Raw genomic sequence first — 6643 nt, 5'->3', positions numbered from 1 at the left:
TTATCTTCTAAATTTTCTTCTAAGTTTCTTATCATTTGTTTTTTGATTCTTTGTTTAGAGCTCTTCCAGAAGTTTATTTTGGGCTTGGCATCCTTTCACATTTTCTTTTGAATCTTCACATTCTTTTGTTTTCATTTTTATATTGATATCCTCTTCTGAGTTTGCCTTTTGGTCATCTTTGTTGCTTAAATATTTTATAACACTGGACTTTTTCTTTGTTTTTAACTCATTTAGGGGGTATTTTTTTCCTTTGAATTTGCCTATATGCTGAATCTTAGCTCTATTTTGGGGGTTAAAAAAGTAACATCTCACACTTTTATTGTGCTGCAGTTGGCTCAGCTGTCTTGGTCCCAGATTCAGCACTCTGTGGATACAGACTGATTGGTGTGCTATGTGGATGTTTGCAGCTATTCATCTCAGATGCCTTTGTGCTTGGGTTGAGGTGGATCCTGCCCAATTCCATCAAAGTGAGATCTTGTTGGACTGGATTCCTCCTACTGTTACTCTCATTGGGTCACACTCAGCCTCTATTATGGCTGGACTACGTAGGAGGGCCCCTTTCTTCCCACTATACCTATTCTGTACTGTTGGTTTTTGTCTTATGCTGCTCAGACTAGACAAAGTCAGCTATACCCTTCAACCTTGCTACTTGTGCTATATGTTTCATGTCAGAATTTCACTGAGGTTTGTTCAGTGTTCTCTTCTCAAACTCCAGCAAGATGAGCCTTCCTTGTTGTCTTACCACATTGTCCTCAGCCACAGCACTGCTTCATCTCTTCTTCTGTTGGTTCTGCCAATCTTAGATTCATTGTCAGTAGTTTTATTCTTCTATGGTGGTAGGCATGTTCTAAGTTTTTCTTATGTTCCTCCTTACCTTTACTTGCTGCCATCTTGACAATCAGTTGACCTCCCACCAATGAAGATACATCAATAGCTTATATAAACATAGCATTCTTTATAGAAATAAAAGATTTAAATGATCAAAGAGAAATTCATTGTTCATTGTTAGGTCATGCTAATATTTTTAAATGACCATTACCTAAATTAATTCATAAGTTTAATGATATCCCAATCAAACTACCAAAGAGTATAGAGCCAACCAAAATAATAGCAGTATACATTTGGAGAAGAAAAAAGAATTAAACAAGAAAGGAAATAATTATTAAAAAAAAAACAACAAGAATATAATGTTACCTTATCTCAAACTAAAGTAATAATCCTAAAATTATCTTAATACTAGTTAAATGAAAATACAAAATTAGATCACTTGGAAAAACTAACAAAAACACAAAAATAAATATGTTATGCATTCAAGTAGCATAAGAACATAAGCTATTTTATAAAAACTTCAGGTAAACCTGAAAGGTAGTTTAGCACAATTTTGATACAGAGCAATATATTATCCTAGATATCATAAATAGCTCCACTCAAAGGCTAGATATCATTATGAAAAAGAAATATTTACATAAAATTTAAAAATCTTTTCTTGAATAAATTAGTGCTTCTAGAATAGGAAGAGAAACTGTCAGATAGTAAATATATTTACATTAAGTGTCTTTGACAAAGATGACTTTTTTTGTGAGATACAAGCTAATGAATACATTTTGGGGGGACTACTATTTATTTCAACTCTATTTGTAATAGAGTCTTGCTTATGCCCTTTGGCCCAATAGTCCCACTACTGAGTACACATTCTAAGGAACTTTTCTAAAATATATAAAGTTCCATTAGATGACATACATTTCATAGCAATACTCTTTGTAGTAGAAAAAAACCCCTCGAAATAAAATACACATATACCAATTGGGAAATGAGTGAACAAAATGTGGTTTCATAACAAAATGGAAAATTAGTGTACTAAGGGAAATAATGACTAAGGAATTGAATGTAATGTGGGCATATGTGTATTTGCTGATCCAGAAGGAAGCACAATGAAGAATCTATACACAAGGATTATATCAAATAAATAATAACAACACTAAAAAGCAGTCAAACTAATGAACAGAAATGACTATTAGGTCTGGTCAAGTGATAAAGAAATATACCTTTTCATCACAAAAGAAAAGGTGGGTATTGTAAACCTTAAAATTTCTCAGACTTATGAATGTTGGAAATTTCCCCATTGGGGAATCTTCTACTTAAAAAATTCCCTAGCAATAGTGAGAATTCTACTTGAATGTGAAAACTCCTTGCCTTGGGAATATCCCTACTCCACCCTACTTAAGACTGCTTTAGGACAGAAAACTCCTTGCTGAACAATGAAAGTGCTTTGACCCATGCTTATGGAAAGGACAGGAAGTTCTTTGAATCATGCCTGTTTTTAAAATTGATACAATGGGATGCTAGGTACCCATATAGGTGGGGCAACTTGTAAACTACTTAAACCTAAAAGGGTGATAACTTATTCAGAAGGCTTTTCTTAATGAAATTTGTTGACACAGCAGCATTTTTTTCTGACTTACTAAAGAGATTAAAACTACTCAGCTGTGAATTCAAAATGGGCGGTCCTTTAGAAACATCTACAGTGATTGGTAGATGTAATGACTTAGGGGAGGTGACAGAGGAAAATTTTGCCCTTAAAAATAAGAGCTTGGATCTCATTCAGGCATCTCGATTTCTGATTCTCATTCTGGAGGATCTCATTCTGAGATACTCATTTCCTTGAGGACTGATGCTTGAGGACTCTTTCCTTGGAGATAGATCTCTTTGAGGAGAAGTGCTCTTGGAGGAAATCTCATTCTGAAAGAGAGCTCCTTGAGGAGCTCCTCTGAGGGGCTCTGTCCCTCTGGGGTAGGAGCTCTGGAGGCTCTTGAGAGAGGCCCTTTGAAACAATCTCTGGCTGGAAGACTCTTTGAGGAAGGACGCTGGCCTGGTGTCACTAGTATCCTTGTTTAGTCAGACCTTGTGGTGAGTGTTAAAAAACTGACTGATTTCTCTTTTAAGACTCAGGTCTAGGCCATATTGGCTTGAGGCCCTTCATACTTATTCCTTTCTTACTCTCTCTCTCTCTCTTTCTTTGATTACTCATTATTTTGTTAATTAAAATCTCTATAAAAGCCAATTGACTTGGGTATTTGAATAATTGGGAATATTTCCATGGCGACCACCTTATATTTGAGTTAAAACCCAAGACACTGTAGTGAAACATATATCTGAGGTCAAATTTACTCACCCTCCCTTATATCTATCACAATTTATATCTTCCACCATTTTAACTCACTACAGTTTAAGACCTCAACCATTTTAAATCTCACAGTATCATAGATATAAGGGTACAGTGGACAGAGCTCCAGGTCTAGAGTCAAGAAGACCCAAGTTCAGATGTTTAGTAGCTCTGTGACCCTAGACAATTCACTTAACTCTGCCTCAGTTTCATTATGTATAAAATGAGACAGAGAAATAAATGGCAAACTACTCCAATATCTTTGCCAAGAAAAGGGTTACAATTCAATGCCACTGGGCAAGTGGATACAACTGAACCATTGGACAACAACCATGGATATAAAGTGGGGTGTACACTGTCAGATGCAGATATGTGTCAATTAACTTCATTTTTTTTGAACAAAGAAAGATTCAAATTGGGGAAATATATGGACAAGAGACTGGTGTAAATTCAAAATTCAAGTAATTTTCTCCAAAAAATGTATGCTAACCCTAACAACTTTGACAATGAAATGAGGAAATAATATGGAAAGTATCTTTACTAGTCATGGGTATGCCAACAATAAGAAGAGTAGACTTTCATCCATAGCTTCCCCAAGCTCAAAAATTACATTGTCTTTATATTGTGTGTACACATACATATACACAAAGTATGTACATGTGTGTATTTGCATAGACACACATATTGTTTCTTAGTGAATAGTAATGTATACTGCTTGAGCAAAGAGTTAATTTCATTTTTGTCATTGTATCCATCATTTTTAGCATAGTAACTGCCATTTAGGAAGTGCTTAATAAATGTTCATTGATCAATTGATTTATCTTTTACTTGGTCATTCTTGAATATTGTTGGAAACACTATGGATTACCTTAATGTACCTTGGCACATATGTTTAAATAGTAGGACTTTATTGTTATTTAATTAACTGATAACACAGGATATACAATGAACTGAAATGCTACAATTCCTGGACTTTTCTGATAAGCTTCTACAGACACAGTCTTTGAAAGTGGCTCATGTACCCCAGACCTTGCTCCTTGGATCCTAAAAACATAAGTAGAGATTTGGTATAACACTCTACTAGGAATCAGGGCATGGGTTATTCAATTTAAAGTAATTTGAAACTATTATGGAACATATATCCCCTTTTATCTGCTGACAGTGTTTATATGAGTTATCGGCTTCTGTGTGTCTGAGAACATTTATATGAAAACTTCTCCTTTAATATTATGACATATTTCATGTGTCATATTTCTATAACAAACAATCTCACTGTTTGTAGTCACATCTTGGGAGATTACAGATATCAAATTTGGTTCCAACAAAAGATGACATAAAGGGTTTCATTGTGAACTCCACATATAAGGCAATCTTGTAATTTTATTGCAGAAATATTCTCAATTGCAATATTGAGACAGATATTGTATCACTACAATATAGGCAACAAGGCCTTTACCAAGTGATTGATTCCTTCTGTGAAATTTAAATCTTTGAAAAAGGACTAATGATACCAGTGTGAAATATATTTTAATAATCCTATATGTTCATCAAATGTCTTAGGTGAAGTTAACAGTGATAAAAAATCATATTTAGTCATCCAGTTAAGTCTGTAAACTAACATATATTCAGAAAACTCCAGTCCTTGGCTGATTTTTCTTACTTCAAGAAAATAGGGCAGTCTCTTTACATAAATGCTAAGCAATAGATTTATTAGCATCTAACTCTTTAATACATTCCAGTTTTAAGTAGGAGGTACTCATAACCCAAGACTGAGGACCTAAAATTATACTGGTCATTATTATTACCACACAGAGGAAATCAAATGGAAATCAAAGACTGAAAAAAAAATAACAAGAACTTTCAAAGCTTTCACCAAGCCCTGCCAATTATTGTTCTGTTAAATCTTTTATTCACACTTTCCTCTTCATTCCTATAATCACCCTAGGTTGTCCTCACATTAAAAAATTATTTATTGTAATAACATTGTAGCTATTTCCTACTTTTTTTCACTTACTCACCTCTAATGTAACCAGATTGTCTAGAACTAGATTAGTCTGCCTTAAAATTATTCATCATGTTACTCTTGAATTTGAAAACTTTTAGTAACTTCCTGTTGTCTACAGGATAAATTGTAAATTTTTTAATCTAGTATTAACATCTTTCATAATTTGGCCTCCCATATCCCTTACTGGGGCCTTTAATTTTACTGTTCTCTAGTTCCTTCCTTATGTTCCAGCTAGGGCAGTTTCTCATTATTCCATGAATATATCTTGTTCATTATAGCTTCTATGGCTTCATCTATGTTAGACCCATGTAAATCCTTCAAGACCCCATGACTCTAAGTACTACTTCTTCCAAGAAACTTTTTCTGTTTTTCCTAACCTTCTTTTCTGAACTTCTATATCACTTAACAATAGCACACAATTTTCATTTAATAAATCATCTTATATTTTTACTACTGCTGTTAACCCCTTTGGCTCTGCAAATCCCACCTTTTGATCTGTGTAAGCAGTACTGGTGACAACATCATTTAGCCCAAACCTACCTTTGCTCACTTTATAAGCTAACTTTTCTGCTTCTGCCAGCACATATCTTGCCCCCTCTTCCCAAACTCTGAAATAAAGATCAATACCACCACTCTCCTTGAAAGGATGTGTTAGTTGCTGATGGCACCTTTTACCATCTTTGTGACGTTCCAAACCATAACAATCTTCCATGGTCACCACTCTCCTATATGTGTTTTTTTTCCCTACTTGAATGAGAATAGGTACCTTGAGGGAGGGGGGTATCTAACTTTCATATTTTTATTCCAAATGTTTAGCATAATTCTTGGCAAATACTAAGCACTTAATGATTTTTCATTCATTCACTAACAGATGTTAATTTTGTCTCCCTAGATAAAGGAGAAATTCCTTGAAGATAAAAATCAACACTTCTTTCTATAACAACAACAAAAAAAAAAACACCAAAATTTAAAAGGAAGTCTTGTGGAACAAATACCATTTAATGGGGCCATAATAAAAAATTGACAATAGAAACACGTCACTGGACTTACTATGATAGAAGAATGATCCAGAGATTTTCAAGGAAAGGGCCTGGAAGACATGCAAAGGTTTACATCCACTGCAAGGGATGGTTGGAGAGGCTTGGAATCTAGAGGGAAGAGGAGATTCCAAGGAAAGGCAGTTGATCTCTATCTTGAGAGAGCAGGGGTGACAGACTAATCAGAGATTTCTCTCCTGAGCCATACAAAATCCCTTATTGAACCTAACCACCTTTTCCTCCCCAAAGACACCAAGAATTGTGGCAGAAACTAAGAAGAATAAAAACAACATAAGAAGATCTCATACAGCTCCTGTGACACCCTGGGTCTGGACATTGGCTCTGCTGTGAAAGACCAGGGGTCACAAAACCCTGAACTTCTTAGAGAACAGGCTGGCAAGCCTGAGTCTCTCAACTTTGGAGGAAGGGAAAAATAAA

The sequence above is a fragment of the Monodelphis domestica genome, chromosome 7 (genome assembly GCF_027887165.1).
Source record: "Monodelphis domestica isolate mMonDom1 chromosome 7, mMonDom1.pri, whole genome shotgun sequence".
Taxonomy (NCBI): domain Eukaryota; kingdom Metazoa; phylum Chordata; class Mammalia; order Didelphimorphia; family Didelphidae; genus Monodelphis; species Monodelphis domestica.
Note: the sequence above shows the minus strand (reverse complement) of the source record.